Here is a 23,746-nt window from a genome sequence, read left to right as displayed (position 1 = left end):
TGAATGACTGAAAAGGGGAGAGTTGGGCAGATCTAAAGCCAGGAGTCAGAAGTTTCTTCTGGGTCTCCCACCTGAGTGCAAAGGCCCAAACTCTTGGGACATCTTCTACTGCTTTTCCTGGCCCATAGCAGAAAGCTGGATCAGAAGTGGGTCAGCTGGAACCGGTACGGGTATGCAATGCCGGCACCACAGGCAGAGGCTTAATTAACTATTCCAATGTGCCAGCCCCTGAGCATTTTTCAAAGGATGAAATACAAATGTCCAACAAACACATGAGGATATGCCTAGGATCACCAGCCATCAGAGAAATACAAATAAAAACCACAATAAAATTTCACCTCACCTCAGTTAGAAAGGCTATCATCCAAAAATAAAAAAAAAAACAAAAAACAAATGCTGATGAGGATGTAGAGGAAAAGTTACCATAATACACTGTTGGCAGGAATGTAAACTAGTATAAACATTATATAAGATACTATGGAGATTCCTCAGAAATCTGAACATAGATCTGCCATATGACTCAGCCATCCAACTCCTGGGAATTTATCCAAAGGAAATGAAAGAGTTATCTACATCATGTTTATTGTAGCTGAAGTAACAATAGCCTTGATATGGAATCAACACAGATGTCCATCAACTGATGACTGCTCAAAGAAAATGTTTTTTTTTTTTTTTTTAAGATTTATTTATTTTATCTGAAAGACAGAGTTACACACAGAGAGAGAAGGAGAGGCAGAGAAAGTAGAGCAATTGACACTTTTATTTATGATGTCAGTAATCACCTAAGAGTGTCAATTTTTAAATCAACAACAGGAGTCACTGTGCACTTACTCCCCATGTAGGATATCTGTCCTTAATTTGTTATACTAAGAGAATTAACGGTAAAAGTAGTCTTCAAACAGTATTTCATACTTTGTCTGACTATGTGGGTGCAAAATGTTGAAATCTTAGTTTATACTAAGTTGAGCTTCTGTATATAAAGATAATTGAAAATGAATCTTAATGGAGAATGGGATGGGATAAAGAGTAGGAGATGGGATGGTCTGCAGGTGGGAGGGTGGTTATGGGGGGAAGAACTGCTATAATACAAAAGTTTTCTTTTGAAATTTATATTTATTAAATAAAAGTTTTCTTAAAAAAAAAGTGGAGCAGCCAGGACTTGAACCAGTGACCGTATGGGATGCCAGCAAAACAGGTGGTGACTTTATCCGCTACGCCACAGTGCTGGCCCCAAAAATGCTGTATATTGACCCTATGGAATACTACTCAGCCATAAAAAAGAACAAAATCCTAACTTTTGCAATAAAAATGATGCAACTGAAAGCCATTATGCTTAGTGAAATAACCTAGTTCCAAAGAGAAAAATATTATGTTTTCTTGATGGGTGGAAGTTAACATAGAATATAAAAAATACAGACACGAAACTGACATATCGCAATATGATTGTTGTTTTTAACCCTTGTTTATATTCTGGTAGAACTGTGCTCTTATTACATTTTAAATATATTAAGTAATATGGTTAGTGGTGAATTAAGCCTGTGATTATGGATCCAAATTATGTCTTTCCAAAAATTAAAGAAAAAATAAGAATAGAAGTAGTGAGAGCCTAGGAAATATATGAAATGTGTTTTCTTTAAATTTATAATTTTTTAAAAGAATACTTTGAAACCTCCCAGGACTTAAATATTCAAAAAGCCCCCAAGTATCTGAAATCTGTCACATTAAAGATGTAATGTTTGTTGTTCCTCATTATAATTGTGGTTGCAGTAGACAAGCCTGGGACCAAACTATGGGACTGGATGCTAGAGGGTGGCTCAAAAAGAATACTGAATTTTTGTTGCACATTATTTTTAAAAAATGTAAAGAGAGTAGTGCTTTGATGTAGATTCTCTGTTCACTGTGCTGCTTCACTTTGAGTGCTGATGGTCAGATTAACCCATTAATGATCTCTCCTTGCCACTATCACATCATCCATTTTGAAAAGGAACAAATTGTTTGTAAACCCAATGTGAAAGTTTCACAGAAGAAAAATATATCCCAAAATAAGCTGAGAAAAATCTACGGCATTGGAATAAATTCAGCATAAAATAAATGCAAATAAAAGTAAAAAGAATGTTTGTGGAACATAGAATTAAAAGAGAAGTTCAATTTTGGTAAAATATTTTTAAATGAATATCAGCATAAACAAGATCAATAAATCAAAACATATACATATAATTTTGTAACTTCTGGATCTATGTTTCTATTTGAACCTCATCTTACCAATCAGTAAAAAAAAATGTTGATTTATTTGAAAAACTTGTGTAAATTACATCTTGGACATGGAAGAGTTCGGAAGAGTAATGTGAGAGTGATAAGCCATTGTTCATCAGCATTCCCTCTCTCTGTGCAGTGCAGCCTCCAGTCACCAAAGCCAGGTCTCCCCAGATGGACATGGTCCTACTATGCACAACCACATGTGGCTGATTTCTGACAAAATCAGTGGCACTGATGGATGGTGGATACTGCCATTGTACAGTGCAAGAAAGACTACAAGCAATCTTAATATTTTAAAAGATTTGTTTATTTTATTTGAGAGCCAGAATTACAGAGAAAGGGAGAGAGAGAGAGAGAGAGAGAGAGAGAGACTTCCATCCACTGGTTCACACCCCAAATGGCATCAACGTTCAACGTTGGAGCTGGGCCATTGAAGCCTGGAGCCAATAACTTCTTCCTAGTCTCCTACACAGGTACAATGGCCCAAGCAATTGGGCCATCTTCCACTGCTTTCCCAGGCCATTAAGAGCTGAATTGGAAGAGGAGCAGCTGGAACAGGAACCAGTGCCCATATTGGATGCCTGTGCTACAGGCAGAGGCTTAGTCTACTATGCTGAAGCAGATGGCAACAAATTATTTAATCTTAAAACGTGTGATGCCACAAAAGGATTTTATCAATATCTTACTGACCTCAGGTTGAGAAACCCTGGACTACATTCTGGGACCTCTGAATACACAGTAGTCCCCCTTTATCCAGTTTTGCTATTTGAGGTTTCAATTGCCTATGGCCAAATATGATCTAAAATATTACATGACAAATTTTACAAATACACGTTATAAATTTCAAAATAAAATAGTCTCTTAAATGGTACTGAACATTGTAACGATGAAGAGAAGGAAGCTAAGACTAAACGGAGACCCCAAGTTTTTACTGATGGACTGCTCTGCACAGCTGAACTGGCTTCCAGCCAGAGCTTGTTTCTGCTTTAGGACTATTTAAGCTCGGACTCTGACCTGGAGTCCCAAACCCATCAAAGGCAAAGATGGCGCTGCCCTTGGGATGGCATAGCGGTTGTTGTCTGGGGGGTTGTGGTGAGCTGGGCACTCGACCCTGACTTCTACTGTGCCCTGATTTGCTGCTCCAGCAGAATATTCTGCCACCTGAAGTTGTCCATATCTTGCTGGTATATGCGTTTTTCCTATTGGATCTACTTCTGTGGCTTTGTCTAGGATTTGGGACCCAGATGCCTTCTTTCCTTGGAGTGATGGAACTGAGTCCAGAAAACTGTGAAAGCTATCTCTGAAGTGGTCCCTACGTTCTCATTCCAGTGCATTAATGAGCCCATTTGTCAACCGCAGATTGTAACTCCAAGTTGCTCTTCCTGTTCTCTACCTTGATGTTATTGTTGTTGCTCCTTTCCTAGGGCTCAGGGAGTGGCCACTTGAAGTGGGAAAAGGGTAGGCTGAAGGGGTAGTCCTGGACAACAACAAGCTGAGTACCTCTAGCCCACCCTCAGACACACACACACACACCCACTCACTCTCTCAACACACACACACAAACACACACACATACACACACACAGTTGAGAAAAAGGCAGAGAGAAAAGAGAGAGAGAGAGAGAGAGAGAGAGAGGGAGATCTTCCATCTGCTAGTTCACTCCTCAGATGTCCATAAGCCAGGACTGGGCCAGGCTAAAGCCCGGAGTCCAGAACTCAACCTGGGTCTTCAGTCTGGGTGGCAAGGAATCATATACTTGAGTCAGCATCTGCTGTCCCCCAGGGTGATGCACATTAATAGGAACCGGGATCTGAACCTGGGCCTCAAACCAGGTACACCCATGACATCTCAGCCAGGGACTTAACTTAGGCACACAATACCTGCCCCTCTTCCACAGAAATTTGCATTATACATTTTCCATAATTTACAACTTTGTTCAAATATAACAGCCTGAAATACATTACATCAAAATTCTATTTATTTTAGCCTCTCTACATGCCTATTTCAGTTTGTACCTTACTTTAGATTTTCTCATAGCCTTTAAACAACATCTAAAATTATATTACTTATGTGTTTTCATTTTTTATTACTTGTCATTCTTATCATAAAGTAAGCAACTGGAGGGAAAGATATAGATTGATATTTGCTGATATCTGCAATAAAATCATACAGCTCTTAGTACAGAAGGAAGCATCCAACAAATTAGGTAGAATGAATAAATTTCCTCATATGGAATTTTGTGTGAGCTATATCTAATAATACTGAGCTCCAATTATAGTGAGCTCTATCTAATAATTTAAATTTTGAAAAAAAAAATGGACCTTAAGGATCTCTTCTCAGAAAGTCTCAGAAAGAAAATGGAGAGACATAAGACAATTAAAAAAAAAAAAAAAAAAAGCTGTCAACCCACAATACTGTACCCTCCAAAACTTGCATTTATGATTGAAAATGAAATAATGACCTTCCAAAACAGAAATTGAAAGACTCTACTAGCACTCATCCAGCCTTAAAAAAGATGCTTAAGGATGTGATACAGACAGACACACAGATAGTCAGCATTGTGAAAGAAACCTCCCAGGAAAAGTAGAAAGGAAATCCAAAGTAAACAACAGGAATATTTACAAAAAAATGGTAGCCAACTTGCTACTTTTCAATAGAAACCTTCAAAGTAAATGGTTGAATTTTTCCAATTAAAAGATAAAGGCTGCCTGAATGGATTAAAAAATAAAACCCATCTATTTGCCAGATACAAGAAACATAATTCACCAACAAAGATATACATAGATTGAAAGGGAAAGGAAGGAAACAGATATTCTATGCTGACTGAAAGCCAAAAAGAGCTTATGTAGCAATCCTAATATAAGAGAAAATGAACTACCACAAAAACTGAGAAGAAACAAAGAAAGGCACTATGTAATGATTAAGAGATTAAGGGCTCTATTCAACAGGAAGATGTGACTATAATTTGGTTATTTAGAAATGTCAATGGATCTAAAGGGAGACAAGACTCCAATACAATAATAATGGGGGACATCAACACCCCATTTACTTCAATGGGCAGATCAACTAGAAGGAAAATTAACAATGAAGCAACAGAGCTTATCTACACTATGTACAAACATACCTAAATGATATCTATAGAATCTTTCATCCCACAGTTGCAGAATATGCATTCTTCTCATAAGTGCATTGAACTTTCTCTAGGATAGACCATATGCTAGGCCATAAAGCAAGTCTTAACAAATTTAAAAAAAATACAAATCATAACGGTGCATCTTTTCTGACCACAATGGAATGAAGTATGAAAATAACAACTCAAGAATCTCCAGAACATATACAAAAAATGGAGACTGAACATCATGCTCCTGAATGAGCAATGGGTCATAAAATAACTCAAAATAGAAATCAAAATAATTCTGGAAACAAAGGAAGATGACAATACATCATATCCAAACTTATGGGAAACAGCAAAAGCATTGTTACAAGGGAACTTTACAGCAATTGATGCCTACATAAACCAAATGGAAAGGCATCAAATAAATGAGCTATCGATGCTTCTCAAGGACTTATAAAACAACAACAAACCAAACCCAAAATTAAAAGGATAAATAATTAAAAGTAGAGAATAAATAAATAAAATTAAAACAAAAATACAAAAGATCAGTGAAATGAAGAACTTTTTTTCTGGAAAACATAAACAAAACTGATACAACAGAGGAGCAACTAATAAAAGGGGGGGGGTGCGGAGAAGACCCAAGTCAAGATGAAAAGAAAATGTAACAACAGATACCACAGAAATAAAAAGAATCATCATCAGGAATTACTACAAAGTACTATATGCCACAAAATTTGAAACTCTAGAATAATGTATAGATACCTGGACACATACAACCTATCAAAATTGAGTCATGAAGACATAGAAAACCTAACAAGATTAAAAACCAAGATGGACGGCCAGCGCTATGGCTCACTTGGTTAATCCTCTGCCTGCAGCACCAGCATCACATATGGGCACCGAGTTCTAGTCCTGGTTGCTCCTCTTCCAGTCCAGCTCTCTGCTGTGGCCCGGGAAGGCAGTGGAGGATGGCCCAAGTGTTTGGGCTCCTGTACCAGTGTTGGGAAACCAGGAAGAAGCACCAGGCTCCAGGCTTTGGACTGGCGCAGCACTGGCCGTAGCGGCCATTTGGGGAGTGAACCAACAGAAGGAAGACCTCGCTCTCTGTCTCTCTCTCTCTCTGTCTAACTCTATCTGTCAAATAAATAAATAATAATAAAAAAAACAGGATGGATATTGAATCAGTAATAAATACCCTCCCAACAAAGAAAAGCCCAGGACCTTATGGCTTCACTGCTGAATTCTACCAGACATTTAAAGAAGAACTAATTCCACTTCTTCTTAAGCTATTCAAAACAATTGAAAGGGAGGGAATCCTCACAAACTCCTATGAAGCTAGTGTCTCCTTAACTCATTAGCCAGAAAAACATGCAGTAGAGAAAGAGAACTATAGACAAATATCCCAGATGAACATGGATGCAAAAATCCTTGACAAAATACTGGCTAACTGAATCCAATAACATATCAGAAAGATTATTCACCCAGATCAAGTGGGATTTATACCTGGTATGTAAGGATAGTTTAACATTCAAAATACAATAAATGTGATACCTCACATTAGCAGTCTGAAGAACAAATATCATATGATTATCTCAACAGATGCAGATAAAGCATTTGATAAAACACAAGACCCTTACATGGTGAAAATCTTATGCAAGTTGGGTATAGAAGAAACATTCATCAGCACAATAAAGGAAATTTATGACAAATCAATAGCTGGCATCTTATTGAATAGGGAAGTGTTGGAAGCATTGCCACTAAGAACCAGAATCAAACATTGATGCTCACTCTAATCATTGCTATTCAACATATTCTTGGATGCTTTAGTTAGAGCCATTAGGCAAGAATAAGAAATCAAAGGGATCCAAGATGGAAAGGATGAACTCAAATTATACCTATGAAAAATGACATGATTTATATACAGGACAACCACAAGACTCCACTAACAGATTTTTGGAACTCATAAGGGTGTTTGGAAAAGTGGCAGGATATATTCACACACTAAATCAATAGCCCTTGTATATAGAGACAATGCCACAGGTGAGAAAGTACTTCTAAGAGAAATCCTATTCACAACAGCTACTAAAAATTAACTACTTTGGGTGAAATTTAACCAAGGATGTCAAATATCTCTATGATGAAAAATTACAAAACATTAAAGAAATAAATAGAAGAACAAGACACCAAAAAATGGAAGAATTTTCCATGTTCATGAGTTGGAAGAATTAATAACATTAAAGTCTGTACTATCAAAAGCAATTAAGAGATTCAACGTAATCCCAATCGAAGTACCAAAGGCATTCTTCTCAGATCTAGAAAAAAACTGATAAAATTCATATGGAAATGCAAGAGACCCTGAACAGCTAAAACTATCTTATATAATGAACAAAGCTGGGGCATCATGATACTGATGTCAAGACATTCTACAGGGCACTTGTAAACAATACATCCTGGTAGTGGCACAAAATCAGACTTGTGGCCTAAATGGAACAGAATAAAAAATTCCATAAATCAATCCAAATATCTACAAACTACTAACCATTGACAAAGTAGCTAAGTCAACTTTTGGGGTGAGGACTCTTCAATAAATGGTGCTGGGAAAACTGGATCTCTGCCTGAAGAAGTATGAAACAATATCACCACCTTGGGGCCAGCTCTGTGGTGTAGGTGGTATAACTGATGCATGCAGGGCCAGCATCCCAATGGGCACTAGTTCAAGACCCAGCTACTCCACTTCCAATACAGCTCTCTGCTATGGCCTGGGAAAGCAATAGAAGATGGCCCAAGGCTTTGGGCCTCTGCACCCACGTGAGAGACCCAGAGGAAGCTCCTGGCTCCGGGCTTCAGATTGGTGCAGCTCCAGTCATTACAGCCAATTGGAGAGTAAACCAATGGACAGAGACCTCTCTCTTTCTGTTCCTCTCCTCTCTGTGTAGCTCTGACTTTCAAATAAATAAACACATCTTTTTTGTTATTTTTATTTTTTGACAGGCAGAGTGGACAGTGAGAGAGAGAGACAGAGAGAAAGGTCTTCCTTTACTGTTGGTTCACTCTCCAATGGCTGCCACAACCAGTGCACAATGGTCGGCGCACCACGCCGATCCAAAGCCAGGTGCCAGGTGCTTCTCCTGGTCTCCCATGTGGGTGCAGGGCCCAAGGACTTGGGCCATCCTTCACTGCACTCCCGGGCCAGAGCAGGGAGCTGGCCTGGAAGAGGAGTGACTGGGACAGAACCCAGTGCCTCGACCAGGACTAGAACCTGGTGTGCTGGTGCCACAGGTGGGGGATTAACCTATTGAGCCGAGGTGCCGGCCCAAATAAATAAATACATCTTTAAAAAAAAAGACCATCACCTTACTCACACAAAAATCCAGCAAAATGGATCAAAGACCTAAATGTATGACCTGATATCATCAAATTACTAGAGAACATTAGTGAAATCCTGCAAAATATTGGCATAGGCAAAGACTTCTTGGTAAAGACCACAGAAGCACAGGGAATCAAAGTGAACATTTACAAATGGAATTACCCCAAGCTGAGAAGCTTCTGCATTGAAAAGGAAATACTCAGCAAAGTGAAGAGGCAACTGACAGAATGGGAGAAAATATTTGCATACTATGCTACGCATAAAGGAATTATATCTAGTTTCTATAAAGAGCTCAAGAAATTCAACAGCAGCAAAATGAACAATCCAGTCAATAAATAGGTAAGGAATTTAAGAGGCACTGTTACAAAGAAGACAGTTGAGCTGTCAACAGACATATGAAAAAATGCTCAGGATCACTAGCCATCAGGGAAATGCAAATCAAAACCACAATGAGGTTGCACCTCATTGCATTTTTAATGGCCTTCATACAGAATTCAACAATTCAATAAAAAATTAGTTTTGCTTGAGGATGTGAGAAAAAAGGTACCCTAATCCCCTATTGATGGGGATATAAACTGGTGCAATGTGGAAGACAGTATGGAGAAAACTATGAAAGCTAAAAATAGATCTACCATATGAACCAGCAATCCAACTTCTGGAAATTTACCAAACAAAATGAGATCATCATATGAAAGTTATCTGTACTCCCATGTTCATTGCAGCTCAGTTCACAATAACTAAAATATGGGATCAACCATATGTCTATCAACAGATTATTGGATAAAGAAATTATGGTGTATATACACTATGGAATATTACTCAGCAGTAAAATAAAATGAAATCTAGTTATTTGCAACAAAATGGATGCAACTAGAAACCATTATACTTAGTGAAATAAGCCATTCCCAAAAACACAAATGCCATATGTTTTTCCTAATCTGTGGTAACTAATAGAGTACTTAATATATAACGTGTAGGAGTGAAATGGACATATTGAGGTTTGATAATTGTTGTAGTTTTTGCCTTTACTATTGGGGAACAGTATTTTCTCTTCATACTATTTGTTGAACTCTTTATTTAGTGTGAGATTAATCTTATGAGTATAAAGTAAACAGAAAATATATCTTTGTAATATTTAAGAGTGGGAATAGTAGAGAGAGGAGGAAGAAAGGTGGGAACATGGTCAGGAGGACAGATAGGGTGGAAAGTATCACTATGTGCCTAAATCTGTAATATGAATTACGTGAAATGTGTATACCTTAAATAAAATAAAATTAAGTTAATTTGTCTGATACTAAAAAAAAAGTGAACCTCAAGGATCTCTTCTCAGAAAGTCTATTAAAATTCCTCAATTGTGATTTTGTAATTATTTCCTCACTGTCCAGAATTGTTGCACATAATTGTAGTTTGATTTATAATTCAAATTATGATTTCCATACTCCTCTCTTCATAGAAATTCTAATATTTTGTGATTTGTGCTTCAACTCCTGGAAATCTAATAGCTCCATTTTCTATAGCCCTTATTTTTCAAATAATAGTAACTTCATTTTAGATTCTGAGGAGTCTGTTAGTACATAAACAGATGACTTAAAAGCTTAGATTTCTTATGTTAGAAACATTCTATGTGTCTGGTTTCATTTATGTAGGATTTCACATTTTTTTTCTCCCCTACATTTGACTTTATTATCATTCACTAATTTCCTGTCTGAAAAATTATATTTGGATTCCAATTCATAATTTCCCCATGGCTTATTCTTTTGTTGCAAGTCTCATAGGCAATTATTTTTCCTTGCATGACCCACCTGCTTGGCCTCCCATACCAGCATTGAGAACTATCAAGAGAGCAATTTTCTCGTGTATATTTTTCTCAACTTCGATTTCTCCTTCCTGATGATTGCAGTCAAGAATTGCCACTCATTTCAAGAGATTGCTCTCCTCACCTTTTCCATCTCTGACTAACTAGCTGGAATTGTAATTCTGTTTTCCTCCAGGGTACATTCCTTACTGAAAGAAATCTTATGTAGCAGTGACATTATCAATCGTTTTGAAAACTTTCTAGCAGTTTGCAGCACAGTTGTGAATCAATTAATAATGGATCAATGTGTTCATACTTCAGGAATGGGTGATGTCAGGTATTCCAAGGATATATAAAGAAAGGGATCTATGGAGAAGGATTTTATGTAATAGTGAGCTGGAGCTGGAATTAAAGTTATTTTATAAACCCAAAATTCTCTGCAACCTAAAATAGATCATTTAAACCTTGAAAGACTGATTTCACAGAGTACAATTGGGACTGTCCTATAAAAACCAAGTAGTGCTTCATTTTATGTCACATGTAACTGTTCTATTGCTTGCATGGTAACTTTCTTTAAAAATACTTCAGACATAAGTATTTCATCTAGCACTTGGGATGCTACTTGGAATGCCCATATCCCTTATGAGAAAACCTGTTTTTTAGTCATGACTCCACTCCAGATTAGTTTCCTGTTGATGTGTATCCCGGGAGGCAATAGGTGATGGCTCAAATAGTTGGATTCCTGCTGTTCAGGTATTTATTTCCTGCTCCTAGATTCCATCTGGCTCTGTCCCAACAGATATTTAGGAAGTGAACCAGTAGGTGGAAACTTTTTCTCTCTCCAATCAGAAAATATTTGAAAATATTTCAGTTCAAATGATGAGATATATACTTGGGTACTTCAAAATTTCATAGAAAATGGAATTAAAAGATAAGTTTACTTCTGTGCAAAAAGCAAAAATACTTTGAAATGCATGATGGTTTTTTTCATGATATGCATTCCTATAAACTGTTTGATGCATCTTTTTATGCATGGATTTCTATTTTTGACCATAATAAATTTTTTTATCCTAATTTTCCAGATACTTACTGAAGTACCCACATATATATCTACATCACTATGATCATTTTGATAGCACTTGGAGAACCTTAATCAGTAACCAATATTCAAACAATAGTATTTTAGAGATAATTATGGTAATCTATGCCAGAGAGCTTGATTAAGAGCAAATGGGTTTTAGAAGAGAACCTTTCATTAGTAAAATAGTGATGTTCAAGAAAAATATTTGGTTAGGAATATTGGAATTAGTGTCATTTCCCTAAGATTAGATATAGCAATTTGGAATGCAGGACATGCAGCTCAGGAGCCCTGTAACCTTATCAATCAATGTGATAGTTTGTTTTATTGACAGCAGTTTTTGTCTGTATCTACATCCTTTACCATTTGACTTTCATATTTCTGACTAAAGGGTGGAATGTACTTCTCTGCCCCTTCATTACTAATTTGGCCATATGATATGCTTTGGCCAATGGAATATTGGTGTAAGTAATGTAACCAAAAGATTGCAAAGCACGTGTGCAGTTGGGTGTACCATGTCTCCACTATTCTTATAAGACCAGCTTCCCCTTTAGCTACTTCTCCATTTGCCTGGGTCCCAAAACAGATAGTTCCTCAGCAAGGAGCCAAGGCAAGCTGGAGCTGACTCTTAAACCAGAGCCATCCAATCAGGCCCAGTGTAAAATAACAAGCCCACTTACCTTCCCATTTGAACCAATATCCAGAAACATAAGCTAAATAAGTATTTTTTAATTTTTTTATATTCTCAAGATTTTGACCTTATTACATAATACTAATTGAAACTAGTATTTTCCTACATCCAAGTCATACTTGCCATCATGCTGAATTGGTTAGTTTTATCCTCAGAACATACATGAGTCCACTTTGCAGCCAGGGTTTCTTGGAAGGATCAGCAAAAAACTACAAGAGTGTTCCTTATCTGAGCTGTTAGATAAGTCATATGACTTGTGATTTCTGGCTATTAAATATTTGTACATTAGGCAGTATTTGCCTTCTTTGATACTTATAGCCTGGTACTAAGACTATGAAAGGAAAGATTTATAGTTCTCACTTCACTCATAACCATAGTGACTAATGTATTTATCAAAAGATCCTTGGAATTTGCTGAATGAGCCAAAGGACTTAGGCTAGTTTGCAATAGTAGAGAGGAATAATAATATTCATATTTAGAAAATCAGGGAAAATCTAACAGGAAAAGTTTCCTGTATCCTTTACAGGATGATAGTGCTCTGTCTTCACTTGTCTGTATCCTTCCTGCTCCCATGCAAATATGAATAAGACAGAATATTTTCAGGATTGAAAGCTAACATCCCTAGAATTTTCAATCATGCTTTAATATAAACTGTAGTCATAGATGTTCGAAATTTTATGCTGTTTTAATGTGTGATTTGTAGATTTCTACAATTTATGGCAAGATTTCTCAAATGCTTTCATGTAAACTAAGTTTTTTTCTCACTTTTTGGAATTGATTTTGCATTTGTTTATTTGCTGAAATTACATCAGCTGCTGTTTTTCAATTCTCAGAACTGTAATTCAAGGTAGATATTATTACCTAGAGATGTATTCAGTTATTCAAACTGTATTCTAAATCCTCAGATTCCCAAAGCTCAGTAAATTTTAATTCATCTGTCTAACCTAAATATCATACAGCTGGTTAAGAAGGAAGGGGGGAGATTTTGAAAACAAATTTGCACATCTGAAAAAGACAAATAGGTACAAATCTACCCTAGAAGTTCAAGACAAATAAATCTCTCATAACAGGGAAAAAGAAACTTTGCTGGTTTTGAGGTTGATGTTTAATAAGAGGAATTATAAGAGGAAATGCATTTTAAAGCTACATTCCTAGAATCCCAGTACTGAGAGGAGCCTTTAAAGAGACCTAGCTTCTAAATTAGAGAAAAATGTTACATATGTGGACAGGACTGGAAGTTTTTTCCCACTGGACTCACATTTCCTGAAAAATACGGAATTCATTGGTGACTTAAATATTTGGCAATTGTTATTGTAGTCTGAAAGATTATGTAATTATCAGAATAAGCAATGAACTTTTTTTTTTTACTTTGAAAAGTGCCTGATTTGAATGGCATCAAAGACAACAGAACTGTCTCAAAAATCTCAATATGGTAGTTGGGCTAAATGATCTTTAACTGATCCAAGTTGGTTCTAGTGTCAGAACCAGCTAATTTACCTAATGTGTTTAGCTATAAATATGGTATTTTTGTTTTAGTGTTTTGTAAATAACTCTCTTATATACTGAGTTTATGAGAGCCTTAAAATTATAGAACACAATATGTGGAGGTTGATTACTTGCCTACTAATAAGATACCGGAAACAACTATCAGCTAAATGTGGATTTTTTTGTTTAATTTTCAATGATTTTTCTTTCTTTTAGAGTTTATTTTTTGAGAGGCAGAGAAAGACTGAGAGAGAGAGGGAGAGAGAGATAGAGAACTTTCCTAGCCACTGATTAACTGCCCAAATGGCTGTAAATACCAAGACTAGCAAGGGTCCAAACCAGGGACGGGAAACTCAATGAAAACTCAATGAAATAGAATATAACAAGCCTCTGCTGCTCCTCCCTGACCTCCCCCAGTAGAGGCCGTATAGCCAAGCCAAGTTCTTGCAAAGACTACTGTGGGGAGCAACTCGGACTAGACTGTTACTGGAATCAAGACTTATTCTATGCACCTGCTCTCCCACAATATGGCGCTGGGAGACGAGGAAACAGCTTCTATACAGCTGCCTCCAGTTCAACCAATAAACTGTCAGACCTGCTCCTGATTGGAGGAGAGCAGCGTACTCCGCATGTGGGTAGCAGAGTTGGGATTGGCGGAAGAGGACTATAAAGGAGGAGAGACAACATGCACCAGGAACATCTATCTGAAGGAACACCTGAGCAGCCCCCGAGAGAGCCGGCCGGCGGTTTGCCACTCCCCTGCGGAAGTGGGGAAAGTGGCAGGGGGAACCGCCCTTCCACGGAGGTGGAAGGGACGGTAGCCAACCCGGGAAGAACCAGCAGCAAACCCGGGGAGGGCCGAGCAGACAAAAGAACAGCGCAGGGTCCTGTGTCGTTCCTCCACGAAGACGGGGAGCGACATAATGGTGCCGTGACTCGGATATGAAGCCTAGGCAGGGTTTAGTGTCGTTCCTCCGTGAAGAGGGGGAGCGACAGACTACATGATAATAGAAGGCAGGCCAGAGACTGGTACAAACTGATAGGATTCAAAATGGCATCCAGACAACCAGTACCTGACCTCCAGTTTCATTATACCCTCATTGTAATGAATTAGCATATTAGCACATTTAATAAAACACTCCCTTTCATGCCCTGACAGTTTCAAATTGTCATGACAACCTACAGAAGTAACCATACAGAGAGCAAAGAAATGGATTACTGTGTCTTGGGAATCACCACCCTTTCCCAGAAATAAGATGAATATCCTACATAAACAATAGCATACATTTATCAAACCCCAAAAACCCACAGATGCTGCTCTGTCTGCAGAGTAGCGTGCTCTTTGCTGTTTTTTAAAATAAAACTCTTGTTTTTACTTTTCTAGCTTAGGCTTGAGGGCTTTCCATTTTCCACCGAAGAGATAAAGTAGCCAGAGGCTATAGTGGTTCTGCACAGGGTACCCAGCATTCCCATAACAAATCCATACCTGGCACCTTGAGTTGTAGGAACCCAGTTACTTGAGCCATCATTTCTGCCTCCTAGGGTCTGCATTAGCGGAAACTGGAGTCAGGATATGGAATCAGGAATTGAAACCAGGTAATCCAATACACGGGTACAAGTAGGCTAAATGTTTACCCATCTTTCTGTTTTTGGTTTTTTTTTTTTTTTTTTTTTTTAGATTACTTTATTATCCCTTCCATTGAATGGGTACTCTCTATCAGTAACTATATGTAGCTTTTTGTTAAAGAAATACTTAATGAATGATTGAACACCAAAAATCTAAATTTGAAAGAATGGAGAGTGGACACAAAGCTGGAATATAGAAAAGAAAAAGTAAAGATAAAGAATAAAAGTATTTTCTTTCTTTTTTTTATTTCTTAATCACATTGAATTCAAAGTCAGGTCATAGGCATTTATTTTACTATTCTTTCTCCTACACATCATTTGAGCTATTAAAACCTCTTACTCACTCACTAAGTTTATGTTTGCAATTACATGATTTTCATATGAAGTAAATAAGACCTGAATTTACTTGCTGTCAGTCAACACTGCTCACATGTAATACATTTTAACTACATCTATTTTTCTAACATGTGACTATTAAGTGATATTTTACAAGTGCTTCCTGTCAGAGAATAATACTTGCCTGTCCCAGTTTTTGCTTTTGTACACTCCCTTAGCAAAGAACCATGAAGCCTAGGATAACATTCTTCACTAGAAAAACTAAAGTGATACTGCTGGGTAAAAGCTCTCAAGAACCTTCTTTAGAAGTGCTGATGTGCAAAGGCCGAAGACAAGTGTCTCAGCTCTGGGAGAGGAGAGAGAGAGAGAGAGAGAGAGAGAGAGAGAGAAAGAGAGAGAAACTTGCTTGTTCTCTGCCTTTCTTTGTTCTGTCTGGGCCCACAGCTGACCAATGGTGCCCACTCTCACTAAGGGTGTATCTCCCCCTACTCAGTCCCTGCCCCACATGCCAGTGTCCTCTGGAAACAGCCTCCTAGACCCACCCGAGTGGAATCATTTTCCAGTTCTCTACATGCTCCTTATTCCTATCAGGGTGACACCTTAAATTCAATATCACATGCTTTAGCTCTGCCGTCTCAAAGTTCCATTTTTCAAGAGGTATCACAAATCCTAGGAGCTCAAGGAAGATTTTATATTCATCACCCATAGCCAGAAATAATATCTATTTAGATGTTTTTTTTCAAAGTGTGGTCCTCAGATCATGCTATTAAAAATACTTGGAGTTTATATTAAGAATGAAAATTTTAGATCCTTTCTAGAAGGTGATGAATCTAAATCTGCATGGCGAAAAAAGTTACAGAGATTCTAATCCTCATGAAATTAAAAAAAAAAAAAGCAAACACTGCTCTAAATTACTACAGCACTTCCTTTTTTTCTGGCAAGGACCAATTTCTGCCATGGAGTCTACTTAGTCTGCATCTGTCACGAGATTGTCATTGCCTCAAAAGCATAGAACATGCTTTGGTGTCTGTCTCCTTCCTGATAAGTAGCACATTGCTCTTTATTAGGAAAGAGCTTAATAAATATTTTTGACTATCTGATAAGAAATAACTTTATTCTAGATAGAATCATAATGTTCCAGTCAACATTGTTGATATTGCATTTCTTTTATTTAGTAGATGATAGATAGGCCTATGTTGATACTTATACACAGATATAATATATCTGAGTAGATTTAGAAATAGTATTTGCTTATAAGTATTAGCAGTGATGCATGAGTCTTCAAAGATAATACTCACATAGTTATACGATTGGACTCTGAGCAAACTCAGGACAGTGTTAAAATGTAAAAATAAAAGATTTAGCTGCGGCCCAAGATTTCCCTTGAGCTAAAGAGAGAGCCTGCCTCAATGACAGGAAGAGCTCCAAGGGATATGCCCCCAGTCTTTACCCCATGCTACCTCTCAGATTACTTAAAAAAAAAGCCCCACTCGTTGTCTGCTTCCTTTTGAAATTATATTGGCTCCAGGCAGAGTTAGGCTCAAAGGGACCAATTACAGAGAAAAGGGAGGTGGTTATTTCCTTTTAAAGTCCCTTGGCTCCATAAAGTTAGCTCTCTTTTCTTAGGCTTCCCATAGGTCTTTCCTAGGATGATAAACCTAGTAGGGCAAACTGCTTTTCTCCTTAGACTGAAACAGCTCAGAGAGTGCTCCTTCTACCACACCCAGAACATTAATGGTGTTAATGAGGCTGATGATAAAATGCTCACCTCTGTGTTTGAACTCCATAGTGTTAGGTTCACTTTGTGGACATTTAGCTTTATAAATGCAGCATATTTCAAGCAGAGCAGACTCATCTCTGAATTTTTTGAAAGCTTAATATCTATCTAGTTATCCAGAAAGTTTCATATGAAGATCAATTAACCTAGGTTTTTTTTTTTTTTTTTTTTTTTTTTTTTTTCTTTCAAACTAGGCTTTCCTGTCTTTGGGGAGATTGACTCTCTCAAAAGCCAGTCATAAAGGTTTTTATTAAATAGCTCTACAGTCTAGCAACTTTCACTCTTTGAAAACCTTAGCTAGACATATTGCTACTGAGAAGACTGTAGGCAATTAAATCAAAGAAGCCCAGAGTACACGCCCATTATCCATGTTTCTACTATTCTCTTTGTGACAGGTACAACTCTGGCGAAACACTCTTGCAATTTCTCTTCTTGAATTTGACATGGTTCTGTGAAGTCTGTCAAAGAGCAATTAAAAGGGACTCCAATCATACCACTGAACTTTATGATAAAGTTCCAGCTTGTTCAGTTAAGACACCTGAGACTTTAAAATAAGGAAATAGAAATAGTTTTATAAAAGCTCCTCTTTCTATATCATTTTATTAACAATGAATATATGAATATTATAAAACAATATTTAGATACATACAATGTCATTTAAAATGTTCGCTGTGTAATCTTATTCCTACAACTATAATGTGTCAAATATTTAAATATCTGATGAAAGCAAGTTCAAATTAATTTTAGATATTTTTAAAATTTTAACTATTCTCATTAAACACAAAAATTGATTTATTATTATTCCAATTAGTCTAATTGCCTAACAGGAATTGTGGCCAGTTCTGTTTTTGAATTATAACAGTCAGTGTTTGATTTCTTTGAGGACTAGAAATGTACTAAGGGAAAAGTAGGAAAACTTATACTTTGCTCTACTGTCAGTGTTATGAAAAGAATTGGACAGACAATGTGCTCTGAAATTCTAGTCTTTGCATCAGTGTTGCTGTTCACAAAAAGAGGCTCACAAATATAAACCTTAGGTTGAAAAAGGAAGGACAAGAAACAGGGATGGGCCTATTCTTAGTACTCATTGTATGCCCAAAATTACACATGTCATCTGACTAATGTTATCTCCTGATTTTTCTCAATCATTCAGAAATCTCCATATGAATCATGTCAAAACATATTTTATTGTATTATTGATCCCTAGATATCTTATGTTTAAATGAACTCCAAGATTACCTTCCTAACAAAGTATTGATTTCTACACTGCATATTCACCCTAAATGCAAAGAGGAATATATAAAAGTGATGGGCAAGTAAGTAGTTCTGAAGTTGTGTTTATTCAAGGGTCATTTACCAGTGTTAAAACAACAAGGGGGCCGGCGCCCCAGCTCAATAGGCTAATCCTCCGCCTTGCAGCACCAGCAGGCACACCGGATTCTAGTCCCGGTCTGGGCGCCGGATTCTGTCCCAGTTGCTCCTCTTCCTGTCCAGCTCTCTGCTGTGGCCCAGGAGTGCAGTGGAGGATGGCCCAAGTGCTTGAGCCCTGCACCCGCATGGGAGACCAGGAGAAGCACCTGGCTCCTGACTTCGGATCAGTGTGGTGCACTGGCCACAGTGCGCAGGCCACAGCAGCCACTGGGGGGTGAACCAACGGAAAAGGAAGAGCTTTCTTTTTTTTTATTTTTTATTTATTTTATTTATTTATTTATTTATTCATTTATTTTTGACAGGCAGAGTGGACAGTGAGAGAGAGAGACAGAGAGAAAGGTCTTCCTTTTGCCGTTGGTTCACCCTCCAATGGCCACCACCGGCACACCGCGCTGATCCGATGGCAAGAGCCAGGTACTTATCCTGGCCTCCCATGGGGTGCAGGGCCCAAGCACCTGGGCCATCCTCCACTGCACTCCCTGGCCACAGCAGAGAGCTGGCCTGGAAGAGGGGCAACCAAGACAGAATCCGGCGCCCCGACCGGGACTAGAACCTGGTGTGCCGGCGCCACAAGGCGGAGGATTAGCCTAGTGAGCCGCAGCGCCTGCCAGGAAGACCTTTCTCTCTGTCTCTCTCTCTCTCTCACTGTCCACACTGCCTGTCAAAAACAAAAAACGAAACAAAAAACAAACAAACAAACAAAAACAAGGGATTATGTTTTAAACAGTCTTTTGTGGATATAACTAGATGCAGAAATACAACTGTGACTTCAGTATAAGGGCAGAGTTATGGAGAAGTTTTATTTTTAGTAAAAAGACAGACTAAGAAAAAAGAGAAAGTAAGTTTATCTGCTTACCTGAGCTTCATAGGAGAGTTTTCTCCAAGAAATACAAAACCATGTCTACCTTGATGTACGGTAGTTACTGAATCAGCACTATGCCGTATCCACAAACTCTGATGTTGAAAAGTTACCACAAGAAAAGACACCCACACTGGTAACATCCTTACCAAGAACCAACTAAAATCCTCTTTGGAAGTACACATCCTTATCCCAAGCCACCACAGAATTCTCTCAGAAACGCTCTAGTAAGCAAGAGCTCATAAACTCAAATTTTAAAATACAACAGGGAACTAATAAATAGAAAGCAGATTTTTCAGGAGAAACAAACATTGAAACATGTAGAACTGTATCTTCAGCAACTTCAGAGGTAATACAAAAGGGCAGTGACAGGCTCAAATTGTTATCTGAGTTTGGTACTACAGAGATGGATAGAAAAATTGGAAAACTATTAACTAGCATTGGTCATTGCTAACCATGTGTGTAAAATTTTAAGATTAAGCGTAAGAGCATAAAAATTGAAGGTATATATTTAATTCAATGGAATGGTTATGTTGTGGCAGGAATTGAAATAAAGATTAATCCATTTTAGACATTTAAGAAGACAAATTATATCATCTAGAAGTATTAGATATATACATTATAAGAAGCTATATATCTAGAAACCACAAAATTTTTGAGTGATAGAAGTATAAACCCATCAAAAATAATGATTATGAATTGCTTAAATTCAATAGTAAAAGACAGAAAGAGATTAGCTTTTCTAAAGATTTACTTAATGATTTATTTGAAAAGCAGAGCAACAACAATAGGGGGAGAGACAGAAAGAAACCTGCTATCTGCTGGTAAACTTCCCAACTGGTCAGAACAGCTGGGTTTGTGCCAGGCAGAAACCAGGAACCTGGACCCCCATCTAGGTTTCCCACATGGATGGCAGGGCCACCAGTACTTGGGACATCTGCTGCTGCCTGCCCAGATGTATTAGCAGGGAGTTCTATTGGAAGTAGAGCAGCCAGAACTGGAACCAGCACTCAGCCACGTAATGCGGCTGTTGCAAGTAGCAGTTTTATCCACTGTACTACAACTCCTTTCCCCAAGCCCCCACAATAACAATATAACAGCTTTTGAAATGTTAAAAAAATATGTGTTAAGAATTTAGAAAAGATGCTAATATTAAAGTTGTATTAAAGATACTAAAGGATTCAGTCAGTGAAACATGAGAAGCAACTGAAGGTATACAAAGCAGAATAGAAAATATTCTCATTATGCACAGAGAGTATAACTATTTATTTAGAAATTGAAATAGAAGCCACCCATAGTTTTAGAAATAATAGGACAGTTAACAAAAGTCTTAACATATGATGTTAACATACAAATCAATACTGTCTTTTATTTATTTATTTATTTATTTTTGGACAGTGAGAGAGAGAGACAGAGAGGAAGGCCTTCCTTTGCTGTTGGTTCACTCTCCAACGGCTGCCGCAGCCAGTGCACAGCGGCTGGCGCACCACGCCGATCCGAAGCCAGGAGCCAGGTGCTTCTCCTGGTCTCCCATGCAGGTGCAGTGCCCAAGGACTTGGGCCATCCTCCACTGCACTCCCGGGCCACAGCAGAGAGCTGGACAGGAAGAGGAGCAACTGGGACAGAATCCGGCGCCCCGATCGGGACTAGAACCCCGGGTGCCTGCCGGCGCCGCAAAGTGGAGGACTAGCCTAGTGAGCCGCGGCGCCGGCCAATACTGTCTTAATTGTTATTAATTTTATTCTAATATTTGATTTCTGATAGTTAATATATTCTAGTTTTCAAAATTATTTTAAATATAATATTATAATAACTTAATATTATATATCTTAATATGTATCAGATTATAAAAACTATATATTGTTTTGATTAAATTCTTAGGAAAATGAGTTTTTCAACCATTAATTGTGAGAGTGCAAATTAGTAAAATGATATTTTTAAATTAAGTTGGTGAATGTCTAGTAATGTTGAGGAAGCGTAAATGCTTCACGCAAGGCATTCTACTCTAGCTTTGTGTTCTAGCGAAATTCTCAAATGACTTCTCTTTTGTATACTCTAGGATGCTCTAAGTAGCATTGTTTGAAATTTTAAGAATTTATCAATATTCCTCTCTGAAGGGAGGAAGGAACCTCCACTGTGATACGGCCTTGACTAAACAAATTCAGAGTTGGTGAACTCAAGGGGCTTCCATAGCCTAGACAGCTCATAGCAAGAGTCTCGGGTGATTGCTGACGTCATAAATAAGAGTGCCAATTGTTAAATCAACAACGGGAGTCACTGGGTTCATGCTCCCCTCGCAGGATCTCTGTCCTTAATATGTTTATCTATGAAACTCAAATACAACACTGCTAGTCGAACAATACCCTATACCTGGTTCGGTTGTGTGAGTGCAACCTGTTGAAATCCCTGCTTAATATATACTAAATTGATCTTCTGTATATGAAGGTAACCGAAAATGAAACATGATGAAGGGGGGGGAGGGGAGAGGAAGTGGGTGAGGGGAGGGCCACGGGAGGGAGGGAGGTCGGGGGGAAGCCACAACAATTTAAAAGATGCATTTTATATTCTACTTAAAACTATTGGTTGAGCTCTGTAATTAATACACAATTACTCTTAGGTGTTAATTAATGCTATAACTAGTACTCAAATAGTATTTTACACTTTATGTTTCTGTGTGGGAGCAAAATGTGGTAATCTTTACTTAACATACGCTAAATTGATCTTCTGTATATAAAGATAATTGAAAATTAATTCTGATGCGAAGGGGAAGGGGAGAGGGAGTGGGAGAGGGGAGCGTTGTGGATGGGAGGGAAGACACGGGGAGGGGGGGGGAGGAGGCTATTGTGGTCCAGAAGCTGTACTTTGGAAATTTATGCTCATTAAATAAATTTAAAAAAAAAAAGAATTTATCAATATCCTAGATTTTTAGTATTTTAGTATATCTATGCATTAGGGCATTCTACACATATCGAAATGAATTACACATTTATGTATATATTAAAAGATTATATAATGATTATACCATTCTATATATGTTAAACATTGACAGTAATATTACATTTTGCTTTAAATTCTATATGCATAGTAATGTATAAAAGAATATATGCGAATCATGAACTTTAATTTAAATTTATAATGATGATTAACTCTGGTTGGAAGAGCAGAGAATATCCAGGAGGGTTAGAGAAAGTTTCTCTGATATCAATACTTCCATGTCTTATACTGAATTATGGGTATATAATAATATTTATATATTGATATAATTATATATAGATATATCAACATACAGTACATAATTCTCAATCTCATTCTATTGTCAGATACAAAATAAAATGTACAAATACATTAAGGCAATTTTTGAGTGTGTGACTACTTGAATATAAACTGAGAAGAATGTTAGGAAATGAACACATAATTTTATGATTATTTTAGGATGAACAAAAAGCAAAGAAGTTAACAGCATCTTATGTGAGTTGTCATACTATTGAATTCTTGGATTTTGAGAGTAGAATTTAACCTCAGTGAAGTTATGCTTATGAAATATTTCATATTTCTGTCTTTGGCTCATATAAACTTTCTCCAATTCAAGAAGAGCATGTAAATCATAAGAGCATAAACATTTGAATGCACAAAGAGTATGTCACCATGCTAGGAATTCATCTGCAATTCTGATTAATATTAAATGTGAGCAATTTCAGACTACTGATTATATTTATCAATAATTAATGCAATGTTATTGTGGATGATTAAGGTTATTTCTTTTAATGGGATTCTCAAATGACTTTTAACACTGTGATATAAATTCTGCATGACATATTGCCCTGCACATGCTATAGCAAACTTACAAGACAAGTGGTGTAATAATGAATCAACCAATCTGACGGCACCCAGAAGGAATTTTTTTTTAGGCTTGTAGCTCACAAATGCTT

The 23,746-nt window shown here is 37.4% G+C and overlaps 1 pseudogene; it reads right to left on the bottom strand.

The window, feature by feature from the left end:
• Positions 1-3,374: 3,374 nt before the first annotated feature.
• The window catches only part of LOC138850097 (protein max pseudogene), a 94,880-nt pseudogene continuing 74,508 nt past the window's right edge, over positions 3,375-23,746 (bottom strand).

This window comes from Oryctolagus cuniculus, chromosome 6 (genome assembly GCF_964237555.1).
Source record: "Oryctolagus cuniculus chromosome 6, mOryCun1.1, whole genome shotgun sequence".
In the NCBI taxonomy this organism is placed as follows: Eukaryota; Metazoa; Chordata; class Mammalia; order Lagomorpha; family Leporidae; genus Oryctolagus; species Oryctolagus cuniculus.
The sequence above is the reverse complement of the archived record's forward strand: the minus strand, read 5'-3'. Positions and strand labels throughout refer to the sequence as shown.